The sequence below is a fragment of the Macaca nemestrina genome, chromosome 9 (genome assembly GCF_043159975.1).
Source record: "Macaca nemestrina isolate mMacNem1 chromosome 9, mMacNem.hap1, whole genome shotgun sequence".
Taxonomy (NCBI): domain Eukaryota; kingdom Metazoa; phylum Chordata; class Mammalia; order Primates; family Cercopithecidae; genus Macaca; species Macaca nemestrina.
Genome location: NC_092133.1, coordinates 144,217,272 through 144,237,196, shown reverse-complemented (window position 1 = coordinate 144,237,196; position 19,925 = coordinate 144,217,272). Strand labels below are relative to the sequence as shown.

The window sequence follows — 19,925 nt, the reverse complement described above, 5'->3', positions numbered from 1 at the left end:
ACCCAGCCTCTCCACTCTTTTTAGGTGGAGGGGAGTAAGGGTTTCTTGGAATTAGGAGGAACTCCAATGTACCCAACCCATTTGGGTAAATTTCTTCCTTCAGAGTTTTTCAAATCAGCATCACCATTGTTAAAGGCCTCCCACATGGTAATAATTGTGCTACAGGGTTTTATAAACGTGAAGTCTATGTTTGGCTGAATGAACCTCCTTGCTGTGGCACAAGGGGGCCATAGGTGTTTTCACCAATTATGAAGCGGGTTCACTGTGCAATGGCTACCAACTTTTCTGAGCACAATGAGGCCAAATACATTCATAGATAAATTCCATGAAGTGAATTTATTACTTACAAATAGCAAACAAAAGACAACAGAAGTCTAGGATTCAATATGAACCACTACCACAAGATCAGGAAGGCTACCCAGAGCAGATGGATGGAGTTTTGACTATAAATGCTTCACTTGCACTACAACTGAGGGACCCCAGAAAGAAGCCCACATTGAGTTTTCTCCCAGGATGTGGTTTGCTGGACACAAGCGTTAAAGGCCATTCTGTTTCGAGCAGGGACTATAACAGAGCCTGGGCTGTTCTGACCAATGTCACTTGATTATCAGAATATTGCCTTCCCAGCATATCATACAGTAATCTTGAGAACTACCAGCAAGAAAGGGAGGAAAATGGCCCTGCACCCTTAAAACTGAAGGATCAGGATATTTGCTGTGACAGAGGCACAGACAGTAGCGACAGAGTGTTCTTGTGAGCCATCTACTAGTTCTCTTAACCGGAGCGTGGCACCAGACCACTTTTCTATTTCCTTTCAATGGAAACTATTTCAGATAATATTTTGAATTTCTACATCTATAGAGTTGTGGCACATGATCACTGGCAGTGTAGACTCTCTGCATGGTTAAAGGAAAGAGTTCAGAAGCCCATCAACCCACATTGGAGGAGACCACCTAATCCTCCAGAGAGTGCCACTCCATCTTCCTGGGGTTAGCTCCACATGCAGTAAGGCCACTATAACTAAGGCCGTCAAGACTTGCAGTCCGAAGATGAGACTTTTGACATGCTGATAAGCAGCAGTGATAAGAAAAGCCCACACACTGGTCAGGAATTTTTCAATAAAAGCAGCTGAGATGCTTCTTCATATGCTTCGGTAGGGGCTAATATCAAACTATTTTTTCCCATTTTCTTTACTCAGCAGTGCCTGAACCATGAGGCACCATAGATGTACACCTCATCAGGAGGGTGTATGGTACAGCAGCAAGGGGAGCAGCAGCACAAGAAACAAACAAGGCCACTACTTCTGCTTACATAATAACTATTGTCTTGGAGTGTAAAATAATTAATAATGTTCACATGGCTGCCCTAAGCACACAGAGATGGTGACCAGAGCAGATGCAGGGACTACAGACATACAGCCTGATTCTTGCTAATTAGGACTTAAGTGTTGGCTTACGTGCTGTGCTTTTGTGCATTCATAAGCCAGGGCCTCAAAACTGCCTGCTAAGCACAGGCCAAAGGTCATGCTGGGGTGCAGTTAAACATTGATGTCTAGGAGATGAGAGCATTTTAGTGTGGAAGAAGATGACAACACCTGAAGACCACAAAACACTGTGCAGACCAAAGGGAACGCCCATCGTCAGCTCACGGTTCTGACCCAGGTGACTGCTGATGTGTTACGGAACAGTCAGCCCATAGCAGGTAGGTCAAGTTGAGCTGGTGTCCTGCATTGAGGACTGATCCATTCCATTCGTGTTGCCAATTGTTTCAATAGCGTCTCATGCACCCCACTGGTGAGGAAGGAATTAGTACCCTATGTTTACTGGCACCGTTAAACACATAACATCTATTACTAAACAGATAAGCCAGACCTCAGTTACTAATTACATACAGGAGGATGGTGTAAGCTCCCACAGGCCCAAACAGGGATTAACTTGAGCGCAGAGAGTGGTATAACATTAAAAAAGTGAGGATATTCCTTTTTTTTTTTTTTTTTTTTTTTTTTTTTGACACAGAATCTCACTCTGTCACCCTTGCTAGAGTGCAGTGGTGTGATCTCGGCACACTGCAAGCTCCATCTCCCGGGTAAACTGTATGTACTTAGGAATTAATACCAACTCATTATTAGCAAAAAATAAATGTCTTTACATCAAGAGTAGTTTTTCATTTAATAAAAATAGGTGGGATGTGTATAATGGACAAGGCATAATCAAAATTTGCCAAATGAGGCTAGTAAGACAATCCCAGGAATTCACAATCATTATTCACTGGTCCATTAATCACAGGACAATACATACAAATGAAACTTACCTGACCGGGCGCAGTGGCTCATGCCTGTAATCCCAGCATTTTGGGAGGCCGAGGCGGGCAAATCATGAGGTCTGGAGTTCAAGACCAGCCTAGCCAACATGGTGAAACCCTGTCTCTACTAAAAATACAAAGAATTAGCTGGATGTAGTGGCGTTCACCTGTAGTCCCAGCTACTCGGAAGGCTGAGGCAAGAGAATCGCTTAAAGCCAGGGGGGGAGGTTGCAGTGAGCCACTCTAGCCTGGGCAACAGAGTGAGACTCCATCTCAAAAAGAAATAATAATGGAATAAAAAAATTAAACTTACCTACATATTAGAAAAACATCCAAATTCAACCATGAATCCAGCACATTATCAAATGAATAGACAAAAATTCTACCAACAGACTTAAGAAAATATCATTATCTATGAAATTCAAGTACTACTGCTTAAAGAACATTTACAGAACTCTCACCTCAAGGTTTCCCTGCAAAGCAAGGTGAAATGCATACTCAAGACTCTTTAAGAATGGGCCACTGATAAAAACAATATACTTGTAACTTGTGTCATTTCATAGATTTTTTTCAAGCACTGCACGATAATTAATTTGCATCAGGCTTTCCAAATTAGAAAAGCTTCACTTATAGAACTTCTTTCCAGTGGGAGTTTTCACACGGCTTTTCAAGTAAATGTTAAAACTGAAAATATTCTTGCAGTTTCTAAACTGTTAGAGTTTTAATCCTGTGTACGTTCTTGTATTTACAAGGTCCAGCCAGCTACAGCGTGCATTTTCATATGTCCTTGAGTGGATATGAGAGAAATGAAACACTCAAACATTCTGGACATTCATAGGGTTTTTCTCAGGAATGAGCTGATGTCTTCAAATGGAACTAATACAACCGAAGGCCTTACCATAAATTTAAATTTAAAAGCCTTTTCTCCACTCTGAGACCTCCCAAATCTTCAGGAAAATCTGAAGGCTTGACCACATTTCCTACATTCTTAAGGTTTCTCTGCAGTGTGAGCTCTTTCATTTTTATGAGGGAATGGGAAAGAGTAAATGTTTTACCACATTTCTTACATTCAAGGAGCTTTATTTATTTATTTATTTTTGAGATGGAGTCTCACTCTGTCGCCAGGCTGGAGTGCAGTGGCACAATCTCGGCTCCCTGCAACCTCTGCCTCCTGGGTTCAAGTGATTCTCCTGCCTCAGCCTCCTGAGTAGCTGGGATTACAAGCATGTGCTACCACACCCAGCTATTTTTGTATTTTTAGTAGAGACGAGGTTTCACCGTGTTGGCCAGGATGGTCTCGATCTCCTGACCTCGTGATCCACACGCACAGGGCTTCCCCCCAACCCCCCGTAGCCTTTTATGTCCTTGAAAAAGAACTAAGACAACTGAAATGTGCCGCCATGCCCAGCTAATTATTTTCTTTGTTTTTGTTTTGAGACGGAGTCTGCCTCTGTCGCCCAAGCTGGAGCGCAGTGGTGCGATCTCGGCTCACTGCAAGCTCCGCCTCCCGGGTTCACGCCATTCTCCTGCCTCAGCCTTCCGAGTAGCTGGCGTGAGCCACCGGGCCCGGCATTATTTTATTTTTTGTAGAGACAGGGTTTCACCACGATGCCCAGGTTGTTTCACATTGTTTTAATCCAGGCTGGTTATAAACTCCTGGGCTCAAGCAATACACACACCTTGGCCTCCCAAAGTGCTGGGATTATAGGCTGAGTCACTACACCCAACCTCTACATCATGACTTCTTTAGTGGCGCATAAGGTAACTGGAACGAGTGTAGGCTTTACCGCATCTCTTACATTCATAGGGTTTTTCTCCAGTATGAATTCTTTCGTGGAGGTGAAGGGAACTGAGGCGACTGAAGGCTTGGTCACATTGTTTACATTCATAGGGTTTCTCTCCAGTATGAGTACTTCTGTGGTTACAAAGGGAACTCAAACGACTAAAGGCTTTGCCACATTGTTTACATTCATAGGGTCTCTCTCCAGTATAAATGCTTCCATGGTCATGAAGGGAAGTGGAACAGCTGAAGGCTTTATCACATTTGGTACATCTCTCTCCAGTGTGAGTCCTTTCATGCATCTTAAAAGAACAAGAAAATCTGAGTGTTTTCCCACATTCCTTACATTCGTAGGGTTTCTCTCCAGTGTGAGTTCGTCCATGTATTAGACAAGAACCAGAAACAGTGAACGCTTTACCACATTGTTTACATTTATAGGGTTTTTCTCCTGTGTGAGTTCTCTGATGTCTTTCAACTGAATTGAGAAAATGAAAAGCTTTCCCACATATCGTACACTTATAAGCTGGATTTCCACTGTGCATTATCCTGTGTCTTCTAACACCTGGAACAGAAACGAAGAGTTTCCCACACTGTTCACATTTATATTGCTTCTCTCCATATGGTTTGTATCCTGAGTGAGCTGGGATGTGCCTATTAAGGAGGGAATGATGTACAAAGACTTTTCCACAAATACTGCATTCACATTATTTTAATCCAGTAGAAATGTTCTCATTCAGATCAAGATTTGGAATGTGGCTGACAACTTGTCCATACTGACTACCTTCTTTGCTTTCACGCAGTCTCTGTACCATATGATTTCTGTAAAAAAAATGACAAGCACATTATTATTGGTTGGTTTAATAACTTTCTACTCATTCATAGGTCTTCGACTTACACTGCTACCAATACTAGGGAAAATGCATTTTTGTTTTGTTTTGTTTTTGTTTTTGTGCCATGACTGAATTATTTGAAAGTAAATGGGCTACTACTGAAAACACAGCTACCACCTGCATGGCTATGACCAAAATAGTAACATTCATATACACAAATTTGTAGTACTATTTTCAAGTAAACTGTTTTCCAAACACTGACTGCTACACTGATGTACGTTACATTTTGGTTGAAATTTCTCTAAAAGGAAATGAATTTCAAGTGACTCTTATTTGCTTTGATTGCTTGTTTTTAAATTCATGACATGCTAAGATTCCTTCAGAGGACTTTATTTCCTCTTCTCGGTGCAAATTATCTTGTATCTTTCCCAAGTTTTTTGAAGTGATCTTCAATATTCTGGTCTTTCTGTTTTTTCCTAAAATGCAGATGCACAAAATTATCATGAATTATTTCAAACTATAGAAACATTACTAGATTTCATGTTCATTGTACACAGTGCCCATGCCTGATTTATTCACCAAATCATTCCCTTGCCCCATTCCAAATCACAAATAGCACTGATGATAGGGAAATACTTCTGTAATTAAGTGAAATGTGTTGTCATTCTTACCTACAGAAGCCAGGTTCCTGCAGGTTTCCTGCATCACTTCTCTGGAGAGATTCTTCGAGAAGAATCTAGCAAAGCCCATTCCTGCTGGGTAAAGTTCACAGCCACATCCTCAAAAGCCACGGAGTCCTAAAACATTCCACACATGTGGATAGAAGGATGAGTGAGACTGAGAGCACTGGGAATGTATACTCAATTCATAAGCTGTTTACATGATTCTAAAATTTCCAAGCATTTATTTTATGACTTGATTGTCACAACTCTTACTCTGTTCACACATACTCCCTCCCACACAGCAGTACTAATGCTAGAATTGAACTATTCAAAAAGGCAACAGCAAAGTAGAAACACCCATCTCATGAGAGAATCCAGGGAGTAAGATTACGATATGCTGCTAGGAGTTACCTTTTAACTTCACTTTGTACATTTCTAGTATCTGTCATACTAAAGTCCTACCTGATGTGCATAAGTGAGTTAATATTATCAGTCCTGAGACTACTTATTCTTAAAAATACCTGCTCGCAAAGTTCAATCTTTGTTTGTATTAGGAACTTACATTTTGAAAGGGATTCCACCAACCCAAGTAATAAGAATGACTCATTGCATCTAAATGGCTTATGCAGTATATTTTCCAAAACTTCTTCTGCTGAAAGTCTATTATTTTGTGTCACTGCAGTGGTGCTTAGGGAACCAGACACAAAAACACAGTCTGAACACTAAGTGTTCAATGAATTTCCCTGGTAGACAATATTTTACATGTGCTGTCACTTGTTAACTATGGAAGTGAACCCATTCCACGTGATTACACCAAGAGAGAATAGGCTTATTAAATTTAATTGAGTAGTAAATAAAACCAATAATTGATATTTAACAATACTAATACAACAATTTTTCAAATTTCTATTGCACAATATCAAGGCAGAAAGGAATAAGAGGAAATAGGAAAAATGCTTTTTAAAATGACATTAATGTCACCACTTCCAGATGCTATTCCTATGAAACCACATAAATTCCCAGATCAGGTGGTTTTAGGCAAGAAAAGCTACTCTTTCATATGTAGTAAAAATGACCAATGTCTAATCATTTTTAGTCATCTAAAAAAAGAGTGATGGCTTGTCTAACATACTTCTAAGATTTTCAAACAAAAATATTCAGGACAGCACAGTGTTAGCAGAGAGATGAGCAAGCAGACCAAAGGAAAAAAAAAGTCTTAATGACCCAGCATCTATATGGAAAGTTGAGGAATGATAGAGTAGGCACTATAGAATAGAAAAAGAAATTACATGCACTTTAAAATATGAGGCAAACCAGGCTGGCATCTACTTGGGAAAATGTATTGCATTCTTCTCTATTCCATGAACAATAATCATCTTATTATATATTCAAATACAAAAGATAAAACCAGAATACTTTCAGAAGTCACAGGAAGATTTTTTTTTAACGAAGGATTAGGCAGAATTTTTTTTATGTAAGAAAAAAGTGATAAAGGAACAGACAGACTCAAACATATTAAAATTTAGGGAATAAAAAGAAAATAGAGTGGGCCAGGCGTCGTAGCTCACGCCTATAATCCCAGCATCTTGGGAGGCTGAGGCAGGGGATCACCTGAGGTCAGGAGGTTGAGACCAGCCTGGCCAACATGGCAAAAATCCCGTCTTTTTGTTGTTTGTTTGTTTGTTTATTTGTTTTTGAGACGGAGTCTCACATTGTCCCTTGGGCTGGGGTGCAGTGGCAAGATCTTGGCTCACTGCAACCTCCACCTCCCGGGTTCAAGCAATTCTCTTGCCTCAGCCTCCCGAGTAGCTGGGATTACAGGTGCCTGCCACCACGTTCAGCTAATTTTTTTGTATTTTTAGTAGAGACAGGGTTTCACCATGTTGGCCAGGCTGCTCTGGAACTCCTGACCTCATGATCCGACCACCTTGGCCTCCCAAAGGGCTGGGATTACAGGCATAAGCCACCGTGCCAGGCCTAAAACCCTGTGTTTACTAAAAATATGAATATTAGCTGGGTGTGGTGGTGGGTGCCTATAATCCCAGTTACTCAGGAGGCTGACACAGGAGAATCACGAACTCGGGAGGCGGAGGTTGCAGTAAGCAGAGATGGCGCCACTGCACTCCAGCCGGGCTACAGAGCAAGACAGCATCTCCAAAAAAACAAAAAACAACACTCAGACACCCAGATAAGAGGATACACATGTGTCCACTGTCATAAATTCTTCACCAAGCTACAAGAGGGGAACTTTCATTTTGGTGAATCTTTATAAATCATCAATTTATCTATCACACTTTTATTTCACCAATAGCATTTACAAAGCTAAGTCCTACAATTCCATTTGAAATTACCCTTAAAAAGAACAGAACTTTTTTTTTTTTTTTTTTTTTTTTTGAGACGGAGTCTCGCTCTGTCACCCAGGCTGGAGTGCTGTGGCCGGATCTCAGCTCACTGCAAGCTCCGCCTCCCGGGTTCACGCCATTCTCCTGCCTCAGCCTCCCGAGTAGCTGGGACTACAGGCGCCCGCCACCTCACCCGGCTAGTTTTTTTTTGTATTTTTTAGTAGAGACAGGGTTTCACCGTGTTAGCCAGGATGGTCTCGATCTCCTGACCTCGTGATCCGCCCGTCTCGGCCTCCCAAAGTGCTGGGATTACAGGCTTGAGCCACCGCGCCCAGCCAAAAAAGAACAGAACTTTAAAACTTACTACATTCACTCTGGGGAAGAAATAAATACGAATTTTTAGCAAATGAAATACATCATTTTACCTTGCCTCTTTGGAAATAGTATTTTTATCTTTCAAGCTGTACTGACAAAATGTATCTTACAGTCAGTGAAAACCTGAAACTCAAATAAGCGGACAAGCCTTTTCAAGGTAACAAACTCAGTGAGAGGCAGGGCTGACTCCAACGCAGACCTTTCTAAGTGTCACGGCAGGCCATTCTATCCCTTAGGACACCCATCCTGTTCAGTAAAGTACTCAATGACCACCTAGGAGGCACTGGCACTGCTCTTTGTCCTCCTGTGTGCCTTAAGTGCATTTTAATATTCAGGTTCTTGCGCATCCTCTCTGGGGTGGGTTTTCCTTGTCCTTTGGGACGGTTTTTCTCTCTTCACAAGTCTGAGACAAGCTAGAGAGCAGAAATCATTTCTGCCTTTTCCTCTCAATATCAGCATCCAATTGGTAAACCATCAATGTGTCTTCGAGGAATAATAACTCGGGCTGGAGGAATAATTTTAATGACCTAACTTTCATGACATTACATTGTATTGTCCATTAATTTTAATGTCCTAAAATTTTAATGACCCTAAGGGGTCACCATTTTAGATGAAACTATACCAGGAGATTCCTCTAAGGCCAAGAGCATCCAGCTGCTAACCTGAGAGACTCTACCCCCTACCTCAGGCTGTCCTTGGGGATGAGATGACCCCGGGGCTGATACTCACTAGACCCTCCAATAGACATGGCCACTGTGGGTATCCTGGGTCATCCCCAGACAGTTCTAAAATGCCAGGACTAGGAAAAGACAGGAGAGTGGCTGAGGACACAACACCCTGTCAAGTTTTCACGGGGGGACCTCAACCTAAAGACATTTTGGTAATATGTACACTTAGGAAAGATGAAAAGAAGAGAGGCACAAAGATTTTTTTTACAGTAGAGTGTCAGATGATTTATTCTCCGCTTTCCTCTCATGTAAAATGTTTGGAAACAGAAAAATATTTTGGCCAAGGTGCCTCACGCCTGTAATCCCGGTGCTTTAGGAGGCCGAGGAGGGTGATCAATTAAGGTCAGAAGTTCGAAACCAACCTAGCTAACATGGCAAAACCCTGTCTCAACATACAAAAATTAGCTGGACGCGGTGGTGGCGCCTATAAGCCCAGCTACTTGGGAGACTGAGGCAGGAGAATCGCTTGAACCCGGGAGTCAGAGATTGCAGTGAGCTGAGACTGCATCATTGCACTCCAGCCTGGCGACAGGGTGAGACTCCGTCTCAAAAAAAAAAGAAAAAAATATATATATACATATATATGTATATATATGTATATATAAGTGTGTGTATATATATGTATGGTTTGCTTCCTCATTCACCTTATCAAAGCCTCTCATTTACGCCCCTCCCCTGGACCCCAAACCACAAACCATGACTGCGGTACCTGTTTATGAATCGCGTTTGCTCAAACGCGCCGTTTAACGTTTTAACAAAGCCTCAGGTTAATTTTAGGGGGAGAAAGGTGGGACTGGAAGCTCCGTGAACCACAGCTCCTCCCACGCTGGAACCCCGCTCACCGAGTCGGGGCTCTCCCGGATCACCCTCCCGTGGTCACCGCACTACCTGGGTGGGGGAGGCGCGGGGTTCCGGAGAGGGCTCCGGCGGCGGAAGTGGCGCCCGCAGGTACAGACAGGACGCAGGGGTCCCGCTGCCCGCCCCGCCCGGCCCTGCACAGAAGGGGACTGAGGCCCGGCTGCGCCCCGGAGACTCGGTCCGCAGATTCCGCAGCCGATGGCTGGTTCAGCCCTCTTCCCCACCTCGGGAAGCCAGGCGCAGTCCACTCACCGTTCCTCGGCTTCCCGGGTGTCCCAGCGTCAGCTAGGGATGTCCCAATACCCGCAGGTCACAGGGTGGCAGAGGCTGCTGCAGAGCCACCGGGCCTCCCAGAGCCAGGAAGTAGCAGCGGAGACTAACAGAAAGAGCCTACGGTGACGAAGGCGAGACAAAGCGCCCGCCAGCCAGATCCCGGAAGCCGCCCTCTCCTTTCCGGCGGTGCGCCTGATTGACAGGTCCCCACCCCAGCGCCCCTGATTGTATGGGGCTTCAGGCCCCGCCCCCTCAGGCCCAGAGTGACAGGAGATTGCGATCTCACGTGAGGCTGGATGAGGCCAGAATGACCGTTTTGGCCTAGCGGTTTGTAGGGCGTGGGTCCTTCCTGCGCTGGGATCTGACCACGCAAGGAGCACATTCGCATTTAACCTTGTATACAAGATTATAGCTATTTTGCGTAATAAGATATAAAATTGCACGCAATATAATGGCAATTCTGTAACTGCCCAGTGGGTTCACCTTGCCCGCTACCTAGACAGAGCCGATTTCTCAAGACCGGGGGAATAGCAATAGAGAAGGAGTAACTCACGCAGAGTCGGCTGTGCGGGAGACCGGAGATTTGATTTTTATTTTATTTTATTATTTCTGAAACAGAGTCTTGCTCTGTCGCCCAGGCTGGAGTGCAGCCTCGGAGTTTTATGATTATTCAAATCAGTCTCCCTGAGCATTTGGGGATAAGAGTATTTAGAAAGTTTATTTTGCCAAGGTTGGGGATGCTTGTGCATGACACAGCCTCAGGATGTCCTGTTGACAGTTGCCCAAGGTGGTCAGAGCACAGCTTGGTTTTGTTGGAGATAAATGCTCGGTGACGCAAAGTAAAACCAGAACTTAAGCAAAAGTTTTCTCAGCAACGCAATTTACCTCTGCGGAAGCGTGCTGCTCTCATCAATCACAATCGCAAGAGCACACGGAATAAAGGAAAGCAGGGGTTTTTATTCCTAATGCAATCCCTACCTCTGGCATGGGCTCGGGCCAGACCTCAAGATCTACACTGACCCCGTTGGCTATTTGTGAATATTTTCCCAAATAAGGGAGGGGGAAGGGGGATGTGAGTTACAATGGTGGGACGTGTGGTTTCGAAGGGAGAAATGGGTGCAGAGCAGGTAACCAAGGGAACAGATGTGAGCTATTGATTAGAACTGAGGGGAAGGTTGTTTACAGTAACTAAGGGCAAGGAGGCATGGAGAACAAGAAAGTTGAGTTCGAGAACAAAACACAAGAACGTTAACATGCCAAACCTTGGAAGAGAAACTGACCGTATCTGACAGTTTTACACATTTTAGGGAGACAGGAGACATCAATCAACATATGTAAGATGAACACTGGTTTGATCTGGTTCAATCTGAAGCAAAAGTGGGTCAACTCGAAGCCAGGAGGGGGCTTCCAGGTCACAGGTAGGTGAGAGAGGAACGGTTGCATTCTTCTGAGTTTCTGAGGAGCCTTTCCAAAGGAGGCAATAAGATATGCATTCTTCTCAGCGAGCAGCGGATGACTTTGAATAGAATGGGAGGCAGGTTTGCCCTAAGCAGTTCCCAGATTGATTTTTCCCTTTATCTTAGTGATTTGCGGGGCCCAAAATATTTTCCTTTCCAATTTCCCCCTTTTGTTTTAAAAATATTTTGGAGAAAGCATTTTAGAAGAAAATCAGTCTCTGGTGGCAGGTTTTGTCTGACTTCTCATGGAGTAGCTGAGATTACAGGCGAGCGACACCACACCTAGCTAATTTTTTTTTTTTTTTTTGGTAGAAACGGGGGTCTCCCTCGGTTGCCAAGGCTGTCTCTGGTGCCCAACGCAGGGCTCCCCGTAATCTCTACAAATAATCCAGTGAAGGAACACCAGAGCGTGGAAAGCTGAGGACGACCGACAAAGGACTCCCGAGTAGGTTTTCACTTCAAGCTCTAGGGTAAGGAGGGCGCTCGGGGAATTCCAGGGAAACCTCGGGAAAATGTGGGTCGAGCTGACAGTAAGTTCGCTAATTACTTAAGCCTTGTGCAGCAGTTACTGCGCCGCGGAGGGGTAATTGTCAGCACCCAAAATCTCACATCTTTGATCCGTCTGGTAGACAAGTATTCTCCTTGGTTCCCGGAATATGGAATCATGAATGTAGAAGATTGGAACAAGGTCGGATCAGACTTAAAATGAGCACAAGAAGAGGGCCGCGATATTCCCGTCCCTGCTTGGTCTGTGTGGTCTGCAAGTAAAACAGCCCTGGAGCCCTTCCACACTGAGGAGGAGAAGGAGGATTTTCAGAATGACATAGGAAAGTTGAGTAATCAGGAGTCTAATTATCAGCTAAGTGAACCATGACAGTCTCGTTTAAAAAAGGGCGAGAAACGGGAAGGTATGTATGCTAATCTCCAGAGACTTATAAAAGAAACTGAGCCACCTACTGCGCCTTTCGGGGAAGGTCTGGAATGGCCACCCCCAGGCCAGCCTCCTGAATATTTGGAAGGGGAGCCTGAGACCCGCGCCTTGCTGCTCCCATCGTTGCAGGCCCCGCCAGTAACTATGGCGAAGGGAAGCTTCAGGCTTGTCCAACAGCCAACTAGGATGAGGGAATGATCCAGGCTTGCCCACCTGTTAGTTATGGTAGAGGAGTGCTGCGAGCGGGTCCAAATACAAATTATGGCACAGGGACAATCCAGGCATCCATTCGCCAGGCACAAGAAATGGGGGATTTGAATGCTTGGCAGTTTCTGGTAATTATTTCACCAGCTGAGGAGGCCAGAGAACTTACTCAAGCATGCTGGGAGCCATTTCCTTTTAAAATATTAGAAGACTTAAAGCAAGCAATTGGACAATATGGGCCAAATTCCCCTTATGTTCATTCCTTGTTACAATGTGTGGCTTATAACAGAAGCTGAATACCTATGGATTGGGAGGCACTAGCCCTTCCACTTTCCACCATGAGGTGAAAAAGACTGAGACTCCACCAGATGCAACTGCCCAATCTCAGACATTCCAGCCACCAATATTGTGAGCCAAAAGGACCTTTTTTACTTATAAATTACCCAGCCTCAGGTATTCTGTTACAGAAGCACAAAACAGACTAAGACATAAACGTATGAAAAAACTCACTGAAGGTGTAGGGAAAATGGTGTTGACCTAAGTCACTTTGAAAATGAATAGAATCCGTATGCTGAAGGCAAATGAACTATACTTCATCACTGGATTCCATTTTATAAAGTTCTTTCCAACAGAAGCAATTGTGAACAATTGTAAAACCACAGTATCTGTATCTGGAATAAAGCAATGACTTACATAAGTCACAGATGGTAGGAACCAAGTTTCTCACTGTTGAAGTGGGAGGTTACAAATTAGCAAGGGGAGAAGGCTAGAATGATTCATGTGCTATTAGATCAGAGGTGGAGACATGAACGTAAACTTATGTTTAGTTTAATATAGATACACACAGTTCTACATAGAAAACTTTATAATTAGGTGTGTATAGGTAGGTTACACACACACATATACTTCCTAGCATTGCTAATGAAGAACAAGTGCTATTCAACAATGTGCTCATTCAGCAGCCAGATGTAAGTTTTCCTACCATTCTGAAAGGAATCATGCTCTTTGAAGAAATGTCTGATACTAGAACTGGGACAGTAAATATAGGAGTCAGGATAATCTTGAAGTATCAGAAAGTAAGTAAGTACTAAAAAAAATTAAAATATATCAAAGAAAAATAATAGCCAATAAAAACAGCTACTGATGGCCAACACAGGAATGAATTGTAGTGTTGAATAATAACTAAAGCTGAAAGTAATTATCTAGGTGTCTGTATTTGTATACACAGGTGAATAAGAAAATGGAGTTGCATAGAAATCTCCTTTGCAAAAGAATTCCAAATAATTGATGTAGACACTCAGCCATCAAGAATGTGGAGCCAACACCTCACTCCGTAAGTGTGGGCTCCGCACAGTGTCGTGCTCCAAAAGAACCAAAACACATGCAGTATGGGCAAGGAGGAAAAATAACTTCACACTGGAGAAACCTGACAAAGAGTAGCTCTGCCAAATGATCCAAGTGAACATCAAAGGTGACAGTTCACCTTGAGAACATGCAGTGACAATAGGGGACATTCTACAAAATTCCTGACCAATCCTCCTCAGTAATGTCAAGGTCATCATGACACGGAAAGCCTGACACATTGTCACAGCCAGGAAGAGCCCACAGGGACGTGATGACTACATGTCATGCGGGATCTTGGATGGGATCCTGGGTCAGAGTAAGACAGAACCAAGGGCATCCAAATGAAATATGAACTTTAGTTAATAATAAATAGTCTATCAGTATTGGTTCATAAACTATGACAAATTATGTAAGATATAATAAGCCATGTGAGATACACTGATTGAAGATGTTAATAAGAGATGAAACTAGGTTGCAGCTACATGGGAAATCTCTGCATTTTGGGGGGGGCAATTTCTGAGTAAGTAAAAAAATGATGTAAAATAAAACTTTATTTAAAACAGTTATATTTTTTAACACTTCCTTGTTTAATTATTTATACCATGAATTACTAGTAATTGACACTGTTAACTAGTCCTGTTTTTTAAAATAAGAGCATTTATGACACAAAAAATTAAACAGAGCAGATTGATATATAAATAAAAACAAATGCTCTTTACATGCTTTCCGTTAGAGTAGTCACACATACGAGTAAACTTAATTATCATATTTTTTTCTTGTGTTGTGGTGGTGTCCCAGGTTCATTCTCTAAAATGCTGTTCGCCTTAGACCAGGAAAAAAAAAATAACCTTATAGGCTCTGTTTCAATTCATGGCTAAATATTTTCAAAAGAGTGACTTTGTAAAAATATGTTCCAATGGAAAATTGATTCATTATGATGGGATCACTTATTCCAAAGACTTCTTGTCTTTATTTTGTGCCCATGCCTACCTTTTAGTCATAATACAACAGAATCAAATATTAGCCACTGGGAAAAAATATTCAAAGAAAGAAAGAATGTGGAGAGAACTTATGACATTGATGATTCAATGTTTTACCACAATGCTTTCTAAAACAGAAGAGTGTAAAAGGATATTCAAAGTCAATTTCCTCAGTGAGGCTTTGCAGAAAATGAGGAAACTAAGGAAAAAAAAATGGCAGGACATTCTACAGGTGATTTTAGATGTTGCTATGTTTTACGGGAAAAAAATACTTTTACCTTTTAAAGAATCACAAAGAATTATTGGAAACCCAGACTCTGGAATGTTTGCAAATTTAGTTGAGCTTCTGTGTAATTATGTCTATATAGCTAGCCACAAAGTTGATGATTTTTTTAAAATCTGTGCCTTATTTGTGTAATAAAATACGCAATGAATAATTAATACTCATAGGAAAACATGTTAGACCTTGTGAAAGGAAAATCAATCTTGGGGACCCAAAATCACTAAACTATAGGGAGAAGTCAAGCTGGGAACTGCTGAGGGCAAATCTGCCTCCCATTCTATGCAAACTCACCCATCTGCTCACTGAGAGAAATGCATATCTGATTGCCTCATTTGAGGAGACTAATCAGCAACGCAAAAGGATGAAACCATTTCTCTCTTACTTACCTATGACCTGGAAGCCCCCGTCTGGGCCTTCTCAATTTTCTGGACTGAACCAATGTACATCTTACACATATTGATTGATGTCTCTTGTCTCCCTAAAATGTATACAACCAAGCTGAGCCCCTGCGACCTTGGGCCCGTGTTGTCAGGACCTCCTGAGGATGCATCACAGGCATACATCCTCAAGCTTGGCAAAATACACTTTCTAAAAATCTGAGAGCTGTCTCAGATTTTCAAGGTTCACACGTGTAATGTAGGATGTCAGTGTTTATAAAACAGACATTATTCTATCTACTATTAAAAATATGCTGCCAATTAACCTTGGACTTTCTCAACAAAATAAAAAATGTTGATGAGGTACAAATAATATATTTAAACTTAAATAATGTTGCAAGTTTTAATATGGATACTTTCCAATTTTTCAATACTATTTTTTACTACTTTAACACTGTAAGAAAAATTAGTAATTAAAACATGAATAAAAGTGTTTACAGCGGGGTGCACATGTTTCCTCCAGCCTCTGCCCATCCCCAGCTTTCATCCCAACTGTCCTGATGGTGGCTCTAAGCATTGCTCCTTTCTCTGTACCAAGACTTCTCCCCAGAAACAAGCCCAAATCTTACCATATGTTATGGCACGCTCTGATGATGAACAGCAGCAGCCAAAGCCTCAAGGCAGGGAGGCTTTTGTAAAACAAGACTTGTAGAATGTAGCATGTGAAAGTAAAGCCCATAGCAGAGCTCCCTCCTCAGCACGCGGGGAGCAGACAGGAAGCTTTTGCCTCACCTTCCTCAATGGCCTGCAGCCACATCTCCCCAGGTCAGTCTTAAGGACAACGAAACTCTGGTCTTCAAGGTGGACACGCCACTTGGTGCTCCAAAGCCATGGTGACCCACTCCCAGGTGGGTCCCGAAGAGAGCAAAGTTCTGGTTCTAGTCCTAACCCTAACCCTCTCCCAAGACTATGACCCTGAACCTAAACCCTGATCCCTACCCTGGTCCCTAATTCTGATCCTTACTCTGACCCTGACATCGATCTTGACCCTGACCATGACCCCACCTCAAACTATACTTTTGGCCCTGACTCTGAGCATAATCCCTGTTATTATATTTACGATCTATCTCTAGTCTTACCCTCTAGGGGTAAATATCTGTACCCAAACGCACTTTTAAATTATTTAACTTCTTTTCCTTGAATTCTCTAAGGACATCCTAAAGGAGATGTCATTACGTATTTTGCAGTCCCTCTGAGTGGTATGGCTTCAGATAATTTCTAATACTTTGCAAGACATAAAAAGTTTGGAGAGTGACAGCACTGGGTTGTTTGGGATGCATGTTGGCATTCATGATAGTCATTGGTGCTGTTCTCCAAATATTTTCAGTTCACTTTTTATGAATGTATTCTGACTGTTCCATCCCACCTACTTAAATTTTCACATGGCCACATGACTGTTTTTTTTTTTTTTTCTTTGCCAATGTAGGTGAGAAGAAAATAACATGTGACTTTTTCAGGAGAAATTTCCAAGAAACAGAGTTCTATTCCGCATGCTTTTTTCTCTTTTCTATAGCAATGGGGATCTTATTGATGGTCCCTCCTTCCGTCTGGATTCCTGTGTTAGGATGATACAGCACAGAGCTACCTCTCACCTGACCCATGATGAGATGTATATAAATGAGGAAGAAGATTTTTGAGCCACTGTAATTTGAAGGTTGTCTGTCACCACAGTTTAACCTAGCTCCCATTGACTGATGCAAGGCTGAAGAATGAGTCCAAACTGGATCTGGACAAGACATGTGAAGAGCACTCCAGGTTGAATAAAATTCAAGTGTTGTCTCAAAGATAACAGCATGATATGTTATTGGGTGGGTGTACGATAAATAAGGTATATCAGGTCAGAATAATGAGAAACTCAACTTTAAAAGACGGTGCTGATTTGGACTGTGGAGAGATTCAAATGCCCTGCTTAGCATTTGAGATTGTGATGGTTGAACAAACTAATTAAAAGCCCTAAATGAAGACTTGGGATAAATATCTGAGGGTATTTTTTTTTTTTTTTTTTGAGACGGAGTCTCGCTCTGTCGCCCAGGCTGGAGTGCAGTGGCCGCATCTCAGCTCACTGCAAGCTCCGCCTCCCGGGTCTACGCCATTCTCCTGCCTCAGCCTCCCGAGTAGCTGGGACTACAGGCGCCCGCCACCTCACCCGGCTAGTTTTTTGTATTTTTTAGTAGAGACGGGGTTTCACCGTATTAGCCAGGCTGGTCTCGATCTCCTGACCTTGTGATCCGCCCGTCTCGGCCTCCCAAAGTGCTGGGATTACAGGCTTGAGCCACCGCGCCCGGCCCTGAGGGTATCTAATATCCCAATTTTTCATCCTAGAATGGGTAGAGTCCTTGACCCCATTCTAGTGAGACTTCCAAAAGAAAAAAGACCTACATTTCTTCAACAACCCACATGGAGAGAATTTCCTGCACTTTTGACCTGTGGCTAACACTCCTCACCTTTCATTCTGTCATCAGCATTTTGGCGAAACACCTTTAACTCTCTATGATTTACAGGTTATTAAGTGGCCCTTATCATTCCCTCCAGAGGTGGAAAGGACTAATGATGATGGTGTCTGAGCTCACAGCAGCAAGCAGGCATGTGTGCTCAGCAGTCACGTGGCTCATCTGCTAGGAGCTTACTAAATACGATATTCTACAACGCTGCTTAACACAAGGGGAGACGCTCCTGACTCAGAGGGTTTAATTGCTCGCCTACTTCTTTTTCTGCCCTCTTGGGCTCCTAAAATGAAAAGAAGCCTGGGGTGATAAAGTGAGTCAAAGGGTTGCCAGCCATATCACAGCAAAATAGATTCCTAAAAAAATCCCTGGCCTAAGATGACATCCTTGGCTGGATAAGTTTGACTATGCTGATAGCGGACATGGGAGAGTGAAGGTGGTTGAAATGTTCATATTAAAGAATTTCCACCCAGATTACAAGAAAAGAAAGAGGAATGGAGATGGCAGCATGAGTCCCTACAATAAAAGCAGATGTTTTGAGATCACTTATATTTGTTCTGACAAAAATTAAAGACAGAAACCAAAGTTTAGCCTGAGGCTAAAATTAATTGGGCAATAAGCCAGAGGCACATATGGCCTAGACAGATTTAAACATTTCTCCCTTATATTAATACAAATACTAAACTTACAAATAAATTGATTCCAAATAACACAAATATTCAAAAAATTTTATGAATAAACACTGGGGTCTACAGTAGTATTTGAAGGAGATCTCACAAACAGGTTTTGTTTTTGAAGGTTAGAACTGATGGTCTAGAGAATTCATTTCATTCCAGAGAGAGAAAGGAGGAATTTCTTGGGTTCCTTCAGGAATGAGTCTAGCTTTGCCGCATCTTTGTTTGAACTGTGGATACGGCAGAAGAAAACATGATGATTTCACCGATTGAAGGTGCAAAAAGTCACTGGGTTCTCTAAGAAGCCTGGGATTCTTCTGCTGGAAAAATAAGTTTGTTGAGAAAAAATGAGTTGAGGAGGCTGTTACTGAAGTGAAGCTGAATTGTTTTTACATAATCTGCTCATTACCCACTCTGTAGTGTGGATAAAAATTATTCAAGCAAAAGGTCCTCTTACTGTTCCTGGAATACAGTGGAAAGAGAACAGATTAGTTTTTTTCCCTCAGAACACAACCACTAGAAACATTCTACCTCAGATGAGATATTGCCTAATTATTTTCAAAAGACAGTGAAAAATGATGCATGTAAATGTTTACTACAAAATAAATACATGCTAGAAACAGAAGCATCTGGGTCACAGTTATATTAGAGCTACCTGTGTTCCCCTGTCACTGAGATTAAAACAAAAATGTCCAATAAAATCATTCACAGCATGGGAGAGGAGAAGGTGAAAGATGGAAAGGCCGGTCATAAAAGGATCAGAATTTCAGTCCATAAGGAAGTGGCTTTGTGCATTGTCTGTTGCTGTGTGCAAGGTGAAGCCTGGGGCAAGAAAACGTGCAGTAACAAGGGCTCCTTTGTCCATCTCACCTCTCTAGATACCAGGTTGCAGACATGTTGCATTTTAATTGAAAGGTTGATATAATTTTTTAAAAAGAACACTTGCAGTGTTTCAAGTGACAAAGGCTTCTGTGACAAAAAAGCAGAGAAAGGGATTTTTAAAAAAAAAAAAAGCAAACAAC

The 19,925-nt window shown here is 42.4% G+C and overlaps 1 pseudogene; it reads right to left on the bottom strand.

The window, feature by feature from the left end:
• Positions 1-317: 317 nt before the first annotated feature.
• On the bottom strand, positions 318-4,896 carry LOC139356442 (zinc finger protein 669-like; annotated as a pseudogene).
• Between the last annotated feature and the right edge of the window lie 15,029 nt (positions 4,897-19,925).